Source organism: Capra hircus, chromosome 28 (genome assembly GCF_001704415.2).
Source record: "Capra hircus breed San Clemente chromosome 28, ASM170441v1, whole genome shotgun sequence".
NCBI classification, from domain to species: Eukaryota; Metazoa; Chordata; class Mammalia; order Artiodactyla; family Bovidae; genus Capra; species Capra hircus.
This window is the reverse complement of record NC_030835.1, coordinates 33,912,501-33,933,238: the sequence shown is the minus strand read 5'-3', so window position 1 is coordinate 33,933,238 and position 20,738 is coordinate 33,912,501.

Sequence of the window (20,738 nt, the reverse complement as noted above, 5' to 3'; positions counted from 1 at the left end):
CATGATCAAGTGAATTTATTCCTGTAACACAATGCTGGTTCACATAAATCAATAATTGTGATATATCACATGAAAAGGATACAAAAATCATCTTAATAGATGCAGAAAAAGCATTTGACAAAGATCAACATGGATTTATGATTAAAAAAACTCAACAAATTAACAATAGAAGGAATATAATTCAATATAATAAAGGTTATACATGAGGAGCACACGGCTAACATTATACTCAGTACTAAAAGGTTAATAGCTTTTTCTTTAAAATAGGGAAAAAACAAGGTTGCCCACTCTTACCACTCCTATTCAACCCAGTACTGAAACCCTAGTCAGAGCATTCAGGCAAGAAGGAGGAATAAAAGGCATCAGAATAAGAAAGGAAGAAGTAAATGGTCACTATTTACAGGTGACATAATTTTATATATGGGAAATTATTAAAGATCACACCAAAAATCCTAGATCTACTTAATGAATTAAGTAAATATGTAGAATAGAAAATTAGCAAGCAAAATAGTAAAATTTCTAAACACTGCTAATTACTTATTTGAAAAAGAAACAAACAGATTGATTCTATACAAAAATCATCAAAAAATAATAAAATTAGGAATAAATTTAACCAAAGAAATAAAAGATCTCTACACTGACAACTGGAAAAGGTCAGTTTTCATTCCAATCCCAAAGAAAGGGAATGACAAGGAATGCACAAACTACCACACAATTGCACTCATCTCACACACTAGCAAAGTAATACTCAAAATTGTCCAAGCCAGCCTTCAACAGAATGTGAACTGTGAACTTCTAGATGTTCAAGGTGCATTTAGAAAAGGAAGAGGAACCAGAGATCAAATTGACAACATCCTCTGGATCATCGAAAAAGCAAGACAGTTCCAGAAAAAAAATCTATTTCTGCTTTATTGACCATGCCAACGCCTTACTGTGTGGATCACAATAAACTTTGGAAAATATTAAGAGATGCAAATACCAGACCATTTGACCTGCCTCTTAAGAAATCTGTATGCAGGTCAGGAAGCAACAGTTAGAACTGGACATGGAACAACAGACTGGTTCCAAGTAGGAAAAGGAGTACGTCAAGGCTGTATATTGTCACCCTGTTTATTTAATTTATATGCAGAGTACATCATGACAAATCCTGGGCTAGATGAAGCACAAGCTGGAATCAAGATTGCTGGGAGAAATATCAATAACCTCAGATATGCAGATGACACCACTCTATGCAGAAAGCCAAGAAGAACTAAAGAGCCTCTTAGAGAAAGTGAAAGAGGAGAGTGGAAAAGTTGACTTAAAGCTCAACATTCAGAAAACTAAGGTCATGGCATCTGGTTCCATCACTTCATAACAAATAAATATGGAAACAGTGACAGACTTTATTTTTTGGCGTTCCAAAATCACTGCAGACGGTGACTGCAGCCATTAAATTAAAAGATGCTTGCTCCTTGCAATAAAAGCTATGACCAACCTGGACAGCATATTAAAAACCAGAGACATTACTTTGCCAACATAGTCCATCTAGTTAAAGCTACAGTTTTTCCAGTAGTCACATATAGATGTGAGAGTTGGACTATAAAGAAAGCTGAGCACCAAAGTACCGATGCTTTTGAACTGTGGTGTTGGAGAAGACTCTTGAGAGTCCCTGGGATTGCAAGGAGATCCAACCAGTCCATCCTAAAGGAAATCAGTCCTGAATGTTCATTGGAAGGAATGAAACTCCAATACTTTGGCCACCTGATGCAAAGAACTGACTCATTTGAAAAAACCCTGATGCTGGGAAAGATTGAAGGCAGGAGGAGAAGGGGATGACAGAGGATGAGATGATTGGATGGCATCACTAACTCAATGGACATGCATTTGAGTAAATGCTGCGAGTTGGTGATGGACAGGAAGGCCTGGCATGCTGCAGTCCATGGGGTCACAAAGAGTCGGACATGACAGAGATTGAGCTAAACAATGAAAACTGAAAGATTGATGAGGGTAATTGAAGAAGATGAAAAATAAATGGAAAAGTATCCCATGTTCATTGTTTGGAAGAATACATATTAAAGTGTCCATACTACCAAGAGCCATTTATAAATTAAATGCAACCAATCTCTATCAAGATTTCAATTGTGTATTTCTACAAAAGTATAATAAACAATCCCTAAAATTTATGTACCCACAAAAACAATCCTGAGCAAGAATAATAAAGCATGAGGCCTCACAGTTCCTGATTTTAAGCTGTATTAAAAGATACAGTAATCAAACATGAGTTTCAGTAGGCTCCAGGAGTTGGTGTTGGACAGGAAAGCCTGGCATGCTGCAGTCCATGGGATCGCAAAAAGTCAGACACAACTCAGCGACTGAACTGAACTGAAAGCATGGGCACAAAGTAAAAAAAATAAACAAACACAGTATATCAAACTAAAAAGTTTCTTTATAGCAAAGGAAACAGTCAGCAAAATGAAAATATAGCATACCATATTAGTACGTTATACCAAAAATATCTGCAAATCTTAATTCTGATAAGTAGTTAGTATCTAAAACATATAAAGAACTCTCAATAGAAGACAATTTTATTATCTTATATTTAATCGAATCTATCCATCCTAGGAATCAAACCAGGGTCTCCTGTATTGCAGGCAGATTCTTTACCAACTGAGCTATCAGGGAAGCCCCTTTTAATGAGCGGAGGAGCTGAATAGACATCTTCTTAAGAAAGCATCCACACAGTCAGCAAATACATAAAAAGTACTCAACATCACTAATGATCAGGTGAATATAAACCAGAATACAATGAGAGTGTTACTCTTTTCATTAGCCTGAGGATCATCAAAAAGACAAGCGATAACCAAGGCTGATGACAATTTGGAGAAAAGGGAGCCTTTGTACACTATTAGCACACTCACTATGGAAAATAGCATGGAGGTTCCTCAAGAAATTAAAAAGAGAACTACCATATTGTCCAGCAATTCCACTTCTGGGAATACAATTGAAGGAAACAAAAACACAAATATGAGATATATCTGCAACCTTGTGCCCTTTGCAGCATTATTTATAATAGCCAAGAAAAGGAAATAACCTAAGGGTTCAACTGAAAAATGAGTAGCTAAAAAATCTGTGGTATATACATACAATGGAATACTATTTAACCATGCTGCTAAGTCGCTTCAGTCGTGTCCAACTCTGTGCGACCCATAGACGGCAGCCCCACCCAGGGCTCCAACAGACCTGGTGGGTTGCCATTTCCCTCTCCAATGCATAAAAGTGAAAAGTGAAAGTGAGGTCGCTCAGTCGTATCCGACTCTTAGGGACCCCATGGACTGCAGCCTACCAGGCTGCTCCGCCCATGGGATTTGCCAGGCAAGAGTACTGGAGTGGGGTGCCATTGCCTTCTCCTAGAGGATGAAAATTCTGTCATTTGCAACAGCATGCATGGACTCTGGGGGCTCTATGTTAAGTGACATAAGGAAGTAAAACCCATAGGGAAAGAGAAATATTGTATGATCACCACTTATTTGTGGAACCTTAACAACAAAACAAACTCATAGAAAGTAAGATGAAACTTGGTATTATCAGAAATGGGAGCTAGGGAGGAGAGAGATTGAATGAATGTGGTCCAAAGGTACAAAACTTTCAGTTAAAATATAAATAATTACTAAGGATATAACATACAGCACAATGACTATAGCTGACACTGATGTATGGCATATTTGAAAAATGTAAAGAGGATAGACACTAAGAATTCTCATCAAAAGAAAATTTTTTTTTCTTTTTTTGTATCTATTGGAGATGGTGTATGTTTACTTAACTTACTGTGATAATCATTTCAAAATATATCTAAGTCAAGTCACTATGCTATACAATTCAATCTTAAATGGTGATCAGCTCAGCAGTAAACAATTCGCCAGCAATCCAGGAGACACAGGTTCAGTCCCTAGGTCAAGAAGATCCCCTGGGGAAGGAAATGGCAACCCACTTCAATATTCTTGCCTGGGAAATCCCATGGACAGAGGAGCCTGGCAGGACACAATCCGTGAGGTCACAGAGCCAAACACAACTAAACAACAAAAATATCAACTATATTTCAATAAAACTAGAGGAAAAAATGCCTTCACTGTATTTATACTCTCTTACTTCCCAGTCTTTCTTATCCTAATAAGATTATATCATTTCACTGAGATTCCTATCACTTTCATTTTGGTTGCAGATTTCTAAATATAGTACACAACTGTAAGCTTCTGTATTACTTGAGCTCTCTGTAGCATGCAAAAATGCCATTGTCCTTTAGACATTTTATTTCAGGATAGTGAAGCAAAAGTGAAAGTTGCTCAGTCGTGTTCGACTCTTTGCGACCCCACGGACTTTACTGCCCATGGAATTCTCCAAGCCAGAATATTGGAGAGTGTAGCCTTTCCCTTCTCCAGTGGATCTTCCCAACCCAAGGATCAAACCCAGGTCTCCCACATTGCGGGCAGATTCTTTACCAGCTGAGCTGCAATGGAAGCCCAAGAATACTGGAGTAGGTAGCCTATCCCTTCTCTAGCAGATCTTCCCGACCCAGGACAACAACTTCTCGATTCACTGGCTGTCCCTTTTCACCCTCTTTGGTTGATTCTGCCTCATTTTCTTGACTCTATTACCATGCCCCATGGATCTGGTATTAGACTTCTCTGCTTCTCTCACTGACCCTGCACTCTCATCCAGTCCCATGACTTTACTGTTATCCATTTCCTAAAACACCACTTTTAAGAAAACAGGTGTACCTGTTGTTTAGTTTGATGTGTGTCTATATCTCCCTTAAATGCTCAGTAAAATCTATGTACATTTTCTGGGAGGAAATTAGGGAACTGGATTCTGTCTAGTCTACAGAACTTGGCATAAGTACTATATGAATAAGACACTGAAATTAATGAAATTCAGAAGAAACAGTAACTTAAAATGAGAAGAAGCTTTGAGAACATAAGAACTACCCGCCTTCAGCCTAAGTGGTGTTGTTCTTGTTTAGTCGCAAAGTCATGTCTGACTCTTTTGCCACCCCATAGACTGTAGCCCGCCAGGTTCCTCTGTCCATGAGATTTCACAGGGAAGAATACTGAAGTGCATTGCCATTTCCTTCTCCGGGGACTCTTTCCTACCCAGGGATGCAACCCACATCTCCTGCATTGGCAGGCAGATTCTTTACTGCTGAGCCACCAGAGAAGCTCTTCAGTTACTTCAGTGAAATTTGAAGGAAGGAATTGGATTTTTTCACTAATCATTATCTGGTGATTTAGATTAATCTTGCCTAGGTCTTGGGGAAAGGAGTGTCTCTTTATACACACAGTACACTTAGATAAAACATAATAAACTCTCAATTTTACCAGATAACTTATCTATTAATAATAAATGTTTAACATTTTTAATTTTTTTAAATTGAAAGGCAGCTCCAAATTTGTAAGTACTTGCATGAAAACCTCCCTTATAAAGCATAATTCCAACCTAAAAGAAACAACTCAAAGATCATTTGAATTTTTCTGTTCCTAGTTATATAAAATTATACCAAGATGACTATTCCCCAGAGTAGGAAGGTACTTCTTCAAAGTATGAGTTATTTTGTTTTTATCATAGTTATTCTGGGTTTGAAACAGAGGACAAAATTAGTCTGAAATACTGGTTTCTTAATTCACTGGCTTGTGGTTACCTATTGTTTAGCAATAAATAACCACTGAACTTAGGGACTTCACTTATTATTTTGCCAGCTTTGCAGACTATAGTCAGTCAACACTCCATATCCATAGCTTCTTGAACCCTGGATTTAACCGACTGCAGGTCAAAAATATTTGGAAAAAATCCAGAAGGTTCCAAAAAGTAACACTTGATTTTGCCAGATTGGGCAACTATTTATAAAGCAATTACATTGTGCTTACACCTCTACCTATAGCATTGACTTTGTATTAGATGTTATAAGTTATAGAGATGATGTAAAGTGTATGGGAGGATGTGTATAGGCTATATGAAAATAATTTGCCATTTTATAGAAGACACTTGATCATCCTCAGATTTTCATATCTGAGGAGGGTTCTGAGATCAATTTCCTGTGGATATCAAGGAACGACTGTACTGACCTTAGCTGGATGGTTATCACTTGGGCTCTCCCACGTTGTAGATGAAGCTGCAGTCAGCTGAGGCCTTCACAGTTGCTTGTGGTAGATAGGTGCACTCACATGACTGAAATTTTATGCTGGATCTAGGCTCAGCTGGCTCTAGGCAGAGCTCACTATGGCTGTTGATTGGAGTGTCTACATAAGTGCTCATCTTGTGGCTTGGGATTCTACCCGATGGCTGGGTTCTCAGAAGTCCAAGAGCAGGTATTCTGAAATAACCAAGCAGAAGTTGTTATTACTCATAAAACTCAGCCTTTTCTGCAAGCAATAAATGCTGGAGAGGGTGTGGAGAAAAGGGAACCCTCCTACACTGTTGGTGGGAATGCAAACTAGTACAACCACTATGGAGAACAGTGTGGAGATTCCTTAAAAAATGGCAAATAGAACTACCTTATGACTCAGCAATCCCACTGCTGGGCATACACACCGAGGAAACCAGAATTGAAAGAGACACATGTACCCCAATGTTCATCTCAGCACTGTTTATAATAGCCAGGACATGGAAACAACCTAGATGTCCATCAGCAGATGAATGGATAAGAAAGCTGTGGTACATATACACAATGGAGTATTACTCAGCCATTAAAAAGAATTCATTTGAATCAGTTCTGATGAGATGGATGAAAATGGAGCCGATCATACAGAGTGAAGTAAGCCAGAAAGAAAAACACCAATACAGTATACTAACACACATATATGGAATTTAGGAAGATGACAATGACGACCCTGTATGCAAGAAAGCAAAAAAGACACAGATGTGTATAATGGACTTTTGGACTCAGAGGGAGAGGGAGAGGGTGGGATGATTTGGGAGAATTGCATTCTAACATGTATACTATCATGTAAGAATCGAATCGCCACTCTATGTCTGACGCAGGATACAGCATGCTTGGGGCTGGTGCATGGGGATGACCCAGAGAGATGTTATGGGGAGGGAGGTGGGAGTGGGGGTTCATGTTTGGGAACGCATGTAAGAATTAAAGATTTTAAAGAAGACATACGGATGGCTAACGAACACATGAAAAGATGCTCAACATCACACATTATTAGAGAAATGCAAATCAAAACCACAATGAGGTACCACTTCACACCAGTCAGAATGGCTGCTATCCAAAAATCTGCAAGCAATAAATGCTGGAGAGGGTGTGGAGAAAAGGGAACCCCCTACACTGTTGGTGGGAATGCAAACTAGTACAGCCACTATAGAGAACAGTGTGGAGATTCCTTAAAAAATTGCAAATAGAACTACCTTATGACCCAGCAATCCCACTGCTGGGCATACACACTGAGGAAACCAGAATTGAAAGAGACACATGTACCCCAATGTTCATCGCAGCACTGTTTATAATAGCCAGGACATGGAAACAACCTAGATGTCCATCAGCAGATGAATGGATAAGAAAGCTGTGGTACATATACACAATGGAGTATTACTCAGCCATTAAAAAGAATTCATTTGAATCAGTTCTGATGAGATGGATGAAAATGGAGCCGATCATACAGAGTGAAGTAAGCCAGAAAGAAAAACACCAATACAGTATACTAACACACATATATGGAATTTAGGAAGATGACAATGACGACCCTGTATGCAAGAAAGCAAAAAAGACACAGATGTGTATAATGGACTTTTGGACTCAGAGGGAGAGGGAGAGGGTGGGATGATTTGGGAGAATTGCATTCTAACATGTATACTATCATGTAAGAATCGAATCGCCACTCTATGTCTGACGCAGGATACAGCATGCTTGGGGCTGGTGCATGGGGATGACCCAGAGAGATGTTATGGGGAGGGAGGTGGGAGTGGGGGTTCATGTTTGGGAACGCATGTAAGAATTAAAGATTTTAAAGAAGACATACGGATGGCTAACGAACACATGAAAAGATGCTCAACATCACACATTATTAGAGAAATGCAAATCAAAACCACAATGAGGTACCACTTCACACCAGTCAGAATGGCTGCTATCCAAAAATCTGCAAGCAATAAATGCTGGAGAGGGTGTGGAGAAAAGGGAACCCCCCTACACTGTTGGTGGGAATGCAAACTAGTACAGCCACTATAGAGAACAGTGTGGAGATTCCTTAAAAAATTGCAAATAGAACTACCTTATGACCCAGCAATCCCACTGCTGGGCATACACACTGAGGAAACCAGAATTGAAAGAGACACATGTACCCCAATGTTCATCGCAGCACTGTTTATAATAGCCAGGACATGGAAACAACCTAGATGTCCATCAGCAGATGAATGGATAAGAAAGCTGTGGTACATATACACAATGGAGTATTACTCAGCCATTAAAAAGAATTCATTTGAATCAGTTCTGATGAGATGGATGAAAATGGAGCCGATCATACAGAGTGAAGTAAGCCAGAAAGAAAAACACCAATACAGTATACTAACACACATATATGGAATTTAGGAAGATGACAATGACGACCCTGTATGCAAGAAAGCAAAAAAGACACAGATGTGTATAATGGACTTTTGGACTCAGAGGGAGAGGGAGAGGGTGGGATGATTTGGGAGAATGGGAATTCTAACATGTATACTGTCATGTAAGAATTGAATCGCCAGTCCATGTCTGACGTAGGGTGCAGCTTGCTTGGGGCTGGTGCATGGGGATGACCCAGAGAGATGTTATGGGGAGGGAGGTGGGAGGGGGGTTCATGTTTGGGAACGCATGTAAGAATTAAAGATTTTAAAATTAAAAAAAAAAAAGATACAACAGCAAATGAACATTAATTGTATCTAAAATAAATAAATAAATAAAAGTCTGCAGAACTAAAAAAAAATAAATGCAATGTATGATTCTAAAAAAAAAAATTAAAAATAAATAAATAAATTAATTAAAAAAAAAAGAATAGGGGAAACTTGGGAGTGGGGGAAGGAGAACACATGGGAATAATCTGTACTTTCTATTCAATTTTTTTGTAAAATCAAATGTTCCCTAGAGAATAAAGTCATTTTTTCAAAAGTGTACAGAAGAAAAAAATTAAAAAAAAAAAACTCAGCCTTGGAAATCATACAATATTACTTAATTCTCTCTATCTTTTATATTTTGTATTAGAATATAGTGGATTAACAATGTTGTATTAATTTCAGGTATAAGACAAAGTGATTCAGTTATACATATATATGTATCTATTCTTTTTCAGATTTTTTTTTCATTTAGGTTGCTACATAATATTTAGCAGAGTTCCTGGTGCTATATGGTAGTTCCTTGTTGGTTATCCTTTTTAAATATAGCAGTGTGTACATTCCAATCCCAAACTCCCTATCATCCCCAACACCTTTCTTCCCTGATAACCATAAATTCATTCTCTAAGTCTGTGGGTGTGTTTTGTTTTGTAAATACGTTCATTTGTAGCATCCCTTGAAGTTCTTTCACTTTTTATCTGTTAAATATATCACAGGGTCAGTGCAGATTCAAGGGGTAGGGAACTAGATTTAACCTCTCGAAGAGAAGACTAAGAATTTGTAGCCGCCTCTAATATCTATATATTATGAGTTTTAGTTGTATCTGTGGTTAAACTAGGGACACCTGCATTGACCTGTATTACCTAGAGTTAACAGAAAGATCATAAGTAGGCATTCACGGAGATTCATAAAATGACGAAACTATTGAGAAGTTACACACACACACACACACACACACACACACACACACACACACACATCTTACTGCTAATGGAATACCACTAAGGATAAATTGAATAAGGACCACTCTTGTGAGTCAATTTTCTTCCTTCCAAACAGAAGGCAATGAGCACTTTAAGAAATGAGGAATAATTTCAAAAGCATTTATATGAAGTACTGCTCTATTAATAGTCTCTTGTGATACCTTTGTTAAACATACTGGCCCTTATATGGTTTAAAGTTAATGGAATAATTGAGATGAATGGGTTTGTAAGTTTATGGATTTGTAAGTTTAACCTTTATAATACTACAACCATGAGAACAGTTGGGGAAATAAATTTTAAAAGTATGATTGAAATAGCACATTATGATATTTAAAGTAAAGGATTTAAAGGAGATATTCACAAGTTGACTGGTTTTGTTTTGGGACTTCCAGAGAAATAAATGACTAAAAATCCAAAGCTAGGTGGTTTACTGCTGTGGACAAGCGCTCAGTCATGTCCGACTCTTTGCAACCCCATGTGCTGCAGCCCACCAAGGTCCTCTGCCCGTGAGTTTTCCAGGCAGGATTACTGGAGTAGGTAACAACTTCCTTCTGCAGGGGATCTCCCCAACCCAGGGACTGAACCTGGCTCTCTTGCATCTGCTGCATTGGCAGGTATAGTCTTCTTCAAAAATATTCTTTTCAATTGTTCAGTCTCTAATTAGTCTTATCTAATACTCATTCACTGTCATAATCATCATTTTCTTCCTTTTTTCTACATGAGCATTTTGAAGTCAAGGACCAGTGTCTTGAAAATATCTGTAATTCTCATAGGACCAAGTGTATTGACTTTCACATTAGAGACAAGCAATAAAGGGACTGTGTAGGAAAAGTAATATTTGATCATCTTTGAAAACAGCCAACAAATCTTTCAAGGCAATTTAATGCAAAAAATTCTTGAATATACCATGCACCTTGCTTTTCTTCAGGCACAGCAACTCTAACTTGTTTAACAAACATGCAGTAAGTAACACTTACTATGGACATAAGGTCCCATGCTAGAGTCTAAGGAGAAAATACAAGTATAAAAATGCAGTCATATTTTACACTGATTTGAGTTTAAGTTGATGGATTCAGTTAAGGTGGCATCAGGATATTTAAGTTATTTTCACTTAGTGATAATATAAAATAACTATTTTGAAGAAATTAATTTTCCCACTTTTCAATAAGGAAAACAAAACCCAAGAGGTACTTTTGTTATAAAAAGAGTTGGAAACAAAATATCTGTGTTGCAAAATGAGTATTCATTGTAGTCATTTACTTAAAGTAAAATTCTATTGGAACCAATTCTGAGTTTTGAAAATGTCTAAGACCTAAGATATAGGTAATAAGCAAAGGCATGATTTTAAAAGTAGTGGTAACAAACAGTAGGGGAATCTTCATTATCTCTAAGGCATTCCTTGACCAAGAAACTGATAAGCTGTTCACCATACTTTATCTTCTATTCTTTTATCTAGCCTCCGAAGTCTCCACCTATGCACAGCCATATGACCAAACTCTAGTTGATGGAAAATGGGTCAGAGTAATGCATGCCATACAGAATACCAATGGACATGACTAACCCATTGTTCTTGCTGCTGCTGCTGCTGCTGCTAAGTCGCTTCAGTCGTGTCCAATTCTGTGCGACCCCATAGACGATAGCCCGCCAGGCTCCCCCGTCCCTGGAATTCTCTAGGCAAGAACAGTGGAGTGGTTTGCCATTTCCTTCTCCAGTGCATGAAAGTGAAAAGTGAAAGTGAAGCCGCTTAGTCCTGTCTGAGTCTTAGCCACCCCATGGACTGTGCGCCTACTCTGCTCCAATAAAGTACAACTTGGACTTCTCCCAGCCCCACTTTCTACTAACATGAACCCACCCACCATAGACTGTTACATGTGTGATAATTGCACACTTCTAATTTGTTGACTCACTCTATTTTGGGGCCTATTTGTTACTCCAGCATAGTCTACCCCAATTCACACATCATACAAGACATATTGAAATAAATCTGTATTCCATATTAAATGTTTCTATGAACTTTAAAAAATATCTAGGATCATTAATTCAAAACTATGTCTAAATGAAAACCTTTATATTCAACTGGCAATAGACTGTCTTTAATCATAGTATAAACCTGATAAGTTTTGTAGCATAAAAATTTAAACTACAAAATCTTGATAAAATAAAGTTCTTGTGAATACCAAATTGACAACTACAGGTAACAATGGTTCATTTTATAAATACTGAAATAAATTTTAACTTTGATTTTATGATTTTTCCCATTAGGAAGCACTACATTTTTTGTGTTCCATTAATATAATGTTTAATGAGTTATTCAAATAGATATCCACTCCATTCAAAGGCACAATTCTAATTCTCTTCAAAAGTAGAAAATGGTGGTATTGCTTTTTTTCTGGGCAATCTGTGTAGTATACCCTATGCTTATCATATAGTATTTACATGGTAAACTCCAAATAAACAGTTGTTGCATAAGCTGTGGAGAGAATTTCAGTCCTGATAAAACTTGAGCACCACGTAGGGAAGATCAATATAGTCAGAAATTGGGTAAATGCTTAGAAACTGAGTGTATAAGATAGGCAATGAGTCATATTCAAAGACAAATAGGTAGAATATCAAAGCTACCCTAAACTGGGATCAGAGATTGAACAATGTTAATCCTGAGTTCCTCAAAAAATCAAATTTATACTAATCAAGAGCTCTAATGGATCCTGGACCTTCAGGGAAAGCCTGGTGATCTTAAATGTATAGTTGGGGTGAGTTTGCAGTGAGGCAAAACAGGAGAAAATTTTTCTGCTTTTACTTTTAAAATACTGGCTTCTCATAGTTTGTTAACCTACTGATTTTTTTTTTCTAAATTAGTTTTAAACAAGTGGACTGAGGATGCACATAATAAAAGATCTGATTAGTTCTCAACTTTTTCTAAAGAAGCACTCTTGCTTTTGGTGACCTACATGTGTATCGTTTTTTCCTTTATCCAAGTAACTGATCTTAAGGATAGGGTCTGATGAAGTCTGGCAAACGTATACACACATGTAACTAAAAATCTCTGTCAAGAAACAGAATAGTACTATCAACCTCATGCCTCTTTTCAGTCAATGCTCAAATCTCTCCTGAAACAAAAACTATTTTAATTTTTGTCAGCATAGTTAAATTTTGCTCTTTATAGAATTTGATGTAAATGGAATCATGGAACATATATGTTTTATTTCTGCACTGTTTTAGTCAACATAATGCATTTAAGATCTATTCATGCTCTATGTGGGCTTCCCTGATGGCTCAGACTATAAAGAAACTGCCTGCAATGAGGGAGACCTGGGTTCAATCCCTAGGTCAGAAAGATCTCCTGGAGAAGTGAATGTTTACCCACTCCAGTATTCTTGTCTGGAGAATTTCATGGACAGAGGAGCCTGGTGGGCTGCAGTCCATGGGAACTGAGTGACTAACATTGTCTATGTATATAAGTAGTTTGTTCTTTTTATTGTTAAATAGAATATCCTACTTAGTTGATTAACTATTATTCTCTTGTCTAATATTTTCTGCCGTGAATGTTTTTGTATTTGTATTCTTTATCATTACATGCTTTCATCTTGCTTGTGTTTACTACATGAGAAGAGGAACTTCTAGGACATGATGAATATTAAACTTTAAATAAAATTGCCTATCAGTTTTCCAAAGTGGCTGCACTATTTTACACTCCTCCAGAAACACACTGAGAGCTCCTGTAGCTCCATCTCCTTAATAACAGTGGGCACTGTCGGGCTTTTTATTATTATCATTTAGTTGATATGAAGCAGCAAGTCATTGTATATTTGTGTTTCCCTAATAATTAATGATCTGGAGAAGGAAATGGCAACCCACTCCAGTACTCTTGCCTGGAAAATCCTATAAACGGAGGAGCCTGGGGTCACAAAGAGTCGGACACCACTGAGTGACTTCACTTTAATGATTAATGATATTGAGCATCTTTTAAGTACTTATTAGTCATCCAGGTATCTTCTTTTAGGAAGTGTCTGTTTCTGTTCTGCCAGGTTTATTTGGACTGTTTGGCCTATATTATTGAGTTACAGGTTTTCTTTGTCTAATTTACATATATGCCCCTGTTAGACCTATTATATTGTATTTTCTCCCAATCTCTGGCTTTTCCTTTCATTTTCTAGAATGGTGTCTTTTGATGAACAGTAGTTCAATTTATTGTTTCTTTCTCTAATAGGGGAAACATTTTATGACAAGTCTAAGAAATATTTGTCTACTCCAGGGTTGAGAAAATATTTTCTGTTGTAAGCTTTTAATAGCTTTATAGTTTAACTTTTATTGTGCAGGTCTATGAGACATTTGGAATTAAATTTTTGAATAGTGTGAAGTAGGGTCAAGGTGCATTGTTCCACTTGCTTCAGCATCATTTATTGTAAAGACTTGTTTCAGCACCATTTAAAGACTGTTTGTCCACTGAATTGTATTTTCTCCTGACTCTCTATTTTATTCCATTGATCTATTTGCCTATCTTTCTCTTGAGACTATGTTACTAAAATTAATGTAGCTTTATTGTAAGTTTTACAATTAGGAAGTAAGTATATCTTATGATATAGTATATTACCTTGAAACCAAGTAGTGAAAGCCCTCAGAAATTGCTTTTTTCCCCCTCTTTTCTAGATTGCTTTGGCTATGTATGCTAGATCCTTTTAAATTCCATATACTTTAGAAACTGCTTGTTGATTTTTACCAGAAAGATGCTGATATTCTCATCCAGATAACATTGACTCACTAGTTTAACTTGAGAGTTACAGTCTTACCAATATTAATTCCACTTTATGAATGTGGTATGTCTCTTTATTTAAGTCATCTTTGCGTGTGTGCTGTCGCTCAGTCATGTCCTGCCAGGCTTCTCTGTCCATGGGATTTTTCAGGTGAGAATGCTGGAATTGGTTGCCTTCTTCAGGGATTTTCCCTACCCACGGATGGAACCTACATCTCCTGTGTCTCCTGCATTGGCAAGTGGATTCTTTACCTTGAGTCACCTGGGAAGTCCAAGTCATCTTCAATATCTCTCAATCTGGTTTATATTTCATTGTAGTGTTCTTATTTACTAAGCATTGTATTAATATTTATTAGATATTTATGATTACTACTAAATATTTTATATTTACTATATTTATTATAATATTTTATAAAATTAACTATAATTTTTATAGAATTTTATCAAATAAAAACTTTTTATATAATAAAAAATTTATATAATAAAATACCATATTTATTATAATATTTAATATACCATATATAAATTATTATATATTTATAAATATAAATAATTATAATATTTACTAAATATTTTATTTCTAAGGGTCTTACTTTTTGATACTAAACTGCAGTTCAAAAAATAGTCATTTTTCAGTTATTCATTCACATCATATAGAAATGTAATTAAATTTGTAAACTGACCTCACGTTTCCTGGCCTTTCCAGCAGTTTTTAAAAGATACTTTTGGATTCCTATGTTGACTTGAGGACTTTCCTTTCATGTTTTCTAAAGTGACTTTGAACCAATAAATTCTCTCAGCTTTTGATTATCTAAATATTTCTTTATTTTTGCCTTCATTTTTAAAGAACATTTTTGTTGAATACTGAAAGGAAGCCTGTCTTTTTTCTCTTTGAACACTAGACATCTCTTTTTGTGGTCTACTACCTTCTGTTATGTCTGATAAGTCTACTTCAACTCTTATACTGTATTTACTTCGGTGCAATATATCTTTTCTCTCAGTCTGCATTCAATATTTTAAAATTACCTTAGGTTTTCAGTAAGTTGGCTTTTATGGATCTAAAGGAGGTTATTTTTGTATTTATTGATCATAGATTTGTTTTGTTTCTTGGAAATGTGTATTGAATTTTTACAAAAAATTTGGACCTTTTAAACTACGTTTTTCATAAAATATTTTTTCTCTATCATATTCTTTCTCTTCTTTTTTGACTCCAACTATAAACAGATTAGAAATTGCATGTTTTTCTATAGGTCACTAGTTATCTCTTCATTGTTTTTATCTATTTTTGTCTCTGTGCTTCAATTTGGATAATTTCTGCTAACCTGTGTAAGGATAACTAATCCTTTCTTCTGCTATGTATGAATTGTGTCCAAAATTATCATAAAGGATAATATGTGGGAATAGACTTATATGCTTTAAATTTCTTATTTTAAATAAATTTTACATTTGAGATGTCATACATATAAGTTTTAGAATTTTTCTTTCATATACCGTATATACTCTTTCCTACCATAATTTTCCATTTCTTTTCCCAAACTGTTTTTTTGTTTTGTTTTCATTTTTTGCAATACCTTTAAAAATACTTCATTCATTTTTTAGCTGTGCTGGGTCTTTGTTGCTGTGTGGGCTTTTCTGTAGTTGTGGTGAGCTGGGGCTACACTATAGTTGCAGTAGGTGGGCTTCTTACTGTAGTGGCTTCCCTTGTGAAGTATGGGCTAAAGGCACAGAAGTTTCAGTAGCTGGGGCACGTGGGCTCAGTAGTTGTGGCTCCTAGGCTCCAGAGCACAGGCTCAATAGTTGTGGCACATGGACGTAGTCGGTCTGTGGCAGGTGGGATCAGGGTTCAAACCTGTGTCTCCTGCATTGGCAAGTGGATTCTTTACCACTGAGCCACGAGGGAAGGCCCAGCAATTCTTAACATAGTTATCATAGTCGTTTTAAACTTTTCTGACTCATTATAATATCTGGGTCATCTGCTGCTCTTCCTCTGTTGATGTTCTTTTCTCTTAATTATGGTAACTTTCCCTACTTTTCTGCTTTTTTCTTTTTAAATTTTAATTCTGGGCGTTTTCATTAAATAGAGATCAAACTATGTAAGAATTTGTTTTCGTCTTGAGTTATTATGTTTCCTAGAGAGTTCAAGTTGTATTCCTCTATCAGGCAGCAAATGATACAAAGGAATGATTTTTCAGATTCCATGAAGAATTCAGTTGTTTGTATGGCCTTGTTACCATAAATTGATTGCATTCAGCTGTGGCTTGAAATTGGATTAATGCCCTCTTTCTACTCTTGAGCTAATCCTTTGATTGTGTCAGACTTGAGCTGGAAGTGATTCAGACTGCAATTTTTGGTAGTTTTGGCTCATTTTTGGATCCTTCTGTAGCTGACCCCTGGGAATATTAAGCACTGTGGAGCTGTGCATGTCTGCTGGAAGACTTTCTGCTTTTACCCTCATCTCCATTGCCTTCGCTCAGCGGTATTCTGTGAAGGGAAGTGAGAGGCTTGCCAGGCTGAGATATTGAATTTTTTTTTATTACCAATCTTCTATCTTCCATTAGTAACTGGTTGATTTTACATTTTCTCTGCTAGGCCTATGACAGGCCAACTTCCCCATTTAACTATTCCCACACTGGGCGCTTGACCCCAGGGGTAGAAGTGGCACTTTGATAACCTATAAAGGGCTCATCTCTCTCTCTCTCTCTCTCTCTCTCTCTCTCTCTCTGGAATTTAGTTCATTAAGACATCTTAATGTCCACTGTTCTTCAGTAACTTCATAAAAATTATACATCTTAGCATGCTGTCTATTTTGTCTTGCTTCTACTATAGGAGTTAAATTCTTTCATGTACTCCTACATCCTAATTGGAAGTGGAAACCCAAGTAGCTTTTTCCAAAAGCATGAATCTCTAAATTTTGTTAATACTTTCAGTGGATATCTTGTCATATTTTCTGCAGTATTAAGGTTATATTGCCAAGATTTTGCCCAATTTATTTGCTCATCTTGAAAATGTCCATATTTGCTAATGATATCATTAACCTTATTTCTGATTGCATGAGAGTAGTACATTTCTTTTGAGAGTATGGATTTTGGTGTTGCAAGGTTTGGGTTGGAGTCCAGGACTGCTGTATGCTAGTGATCTGACTTTGGTCTCATCTGAAAATGGTGATGCTAATAGTAGTTTCTTCTTTTAGTTCTTATGAGAATTAAATAGATCATCTCTTGTGAAACGTATTGCATGTCTGGTGCATAGTAAGCACTGAGTAATAAGTCTTATTATTGTTCTACATTACTGTAAATGTCTTCTATTTTCTTACACCTGTCACTCTATTATTATCTTTTGTTTTTCTCACTGTCAAATTATATAATAAGAATTTAGATGTGTTCTAGTGGATGGTCTGCTGCTAAACCAAGGAAATAATTTGCCTATAAAAGTATCACCAACTCAACTATGTCTAGGTCAACTTGACAGACATACAGATGAAAGGCAACTGAGAAAATAGTTACAATGTTTTAAAGAAAAATCAATGTAGTTACTTTTTATTTAATTCTCTGTCAAAACTTTGGCTTAATGAATCATAGGATGATTTACTAAATGAATTAATCAACTCTTCAGTGAATATAATGAATAACTGGTAAATTCAGGTGATTATTTTAGAAATAAAAGCATGTAAATTTACACATTTTGCTAAGGCAAATGCATTGAAATGGTAATGTTATTTATAAAGGGGAAGAACATACGATATACCAATGACATATTTATAACTGCTATTTGTATGTTAAACAATGTAATAAGGAGTAATATTCATAGTACTTTGTTCTGAGCTGCCAATTGTGTTGCCTAAGTTAAGTTATAAAATTTATTTATGATGTTTATTGAATATTGACATTGTACCTTCATAAGAAGCTAACACATATTTTACAAGGAACTAATATAAAAGAATAAACTATCATTTCTTCATTACCTTTTGAACATTGACAAGATACTGTCAATATTTCATATTGCTAAACAATAAAGAAAAAAAAAAAAACTTGCATGGCTATTTTTTGCCTTTATCTTTAGGCCCCAAAGAGTTAACAGTTAGGGAAAAGTACTCCATGCCAGTTCTCTGAAAACCATGAAAGCTATGGACATCTTTTCCTTTTTGGTCCAGATTTAAGCTTGCCTAAACTAATTTCCAGTACATTGGGCTTCTGTATTGTGACCATTGGTTTATCTTCCAAATGTAAGAACACCTGCAGGCAGAAGTAATCTTCAGGCTACTCTATCACAACTGCAACAGGAGAGGAAAGAAAAAAATATTTTATAAAAGTAAGAACACTTAGAACTCCATTAATATGGCTCCTAAAATCCCACCCATGTAGCTTGCTGATTGGAAATCTTTCAGAACCTCCATTTCCCCCTTGATTCTCCTATAGAACTTCTTCTTGAGGATGGAATGAAATGAGCTCCCCCAAGAGGTTAGCTTCTCTTGTTTGACCACTTAAAATTTGCCTTGATTCATGGACCTGATTCCAGGTTCCTATGCAATATTGCTCTTTACAGCATCAGACCTTGCTTCTAAAACCAGTCACATCCACAATTGGGTATTGTTTTTGCTTTGGCTCCATCCCTTCATTCTTTCTGGAGTTATTTCTCCACTGATCTCCAGTAGCATATAGGGCACCTACTGACCTGGGGAGTTCCTCTTTCAGTATCCTATCATTTTGCCTTTTCATACAGTTCATGGGGTTCTCAAGGCAAGAATACTGAAGTGGTTTGCCATTCCCTTCTCCAGTGGACCACATTCTGTCAGACCTGCTCACCATGACCCGCCCACCTTGGGTGGCCCCACCGGCATGGCTTAGTTTCATTGAGTTAGATAAGGCTGTGGTCCATGAATGAAGGCAATTTGGAAGTGGTCAAACAAGAGATGGCAACAATGAACATCGACATTCTAGGAATCAGTGAACTAAAATAGACTGGAAGGGGTGAATTTAACTCAGATGACCATTATATCTACTACTGTGGGCAGGAAGCCCTCAGAAGAAATGGAGTAGCCATCATGGTCAACAAAAGAGTATGAAATGCAGTACTTGGATGCAGTCTCAAAAACGACAGAATGATCTCTGTTTGTTTCCAAGGCAAACCATTCAATATCACAGTAATCCAAGTCTATGCCCTAATCATTAACGCTGAAGAAGCTGAAGTTGAACAGTTCTTGAAGACCTACAAGACCTTTTAGAACTAACACCCAAAAAAATGTCCTTTTCATTATAGGGGACTGGAATGCAAAAGTAGGAAGTCAAGAAACACCTGGAGTAACAGGCAAATTTGGCCTTGGAATGCGGAATGAAGCAAGGCAAAGATGAATAGAGTTTTTCCAAGAAAATGCACTGGTCATAGCAAACACCCTCTTCCAACAACACAAGAGAAGACTCTACACATGGACATCACCAGATGGTTAACACCGAAATCAGATTGATTATATTCTATGCAGCCAAAGATGGAAAAGCTCTAAACAGTCAACAAAAACAAGACCAGGAGCTGACTGTGGCTCAGATCATGAACTCCTTATTGCCAAATTCAGACTCAAATTGAAGAAAGTAGGGAAAACCGCTAGACTATTCAGATATGACCTAAATCAAATCCCTTATGATTATACAGTGGAAGTAAGAAATAGATTCAAGGGCCTAGATCTGATAGATAGAGTGCCTGATGAACCATGGCATGAGGTTCATGACATTGTACAGGAGACAGGGATCAAGACCATCCCCATGGAAAAGAAATGCAAAAAAGCACAATGGCTGTCTAGGGAGGCCTTACAAATAGCTGTGAAAAGAGAGGTGAAAAGCAAAGGAGAAAAGGAAAGATATAAGTATCTGAATGCAGAGTTCTAAAGAATAGCAAGAAGAGATAAGAAAGCCTTCTTCAGTTATCAATGCAAAGAAATAGAGGAAAACAACAGAATGGGAAAGACTAGAGATCTCTTCAAGAAAATTAGAGATACCAAGGGAACATTTCATGCAAAGATGGGCTCGATAAAGGACAGAAATGGTATGGACCTACCAGAAGCAGAAGATATTAAGAAGAGGTGGCAAAAATACACAGAAGAACTGCACAAAAAAGATCTTCATGACCCAGATAATCATGATGGTGTGATCACTCATCGAGAGCCAGACATCCTGGAA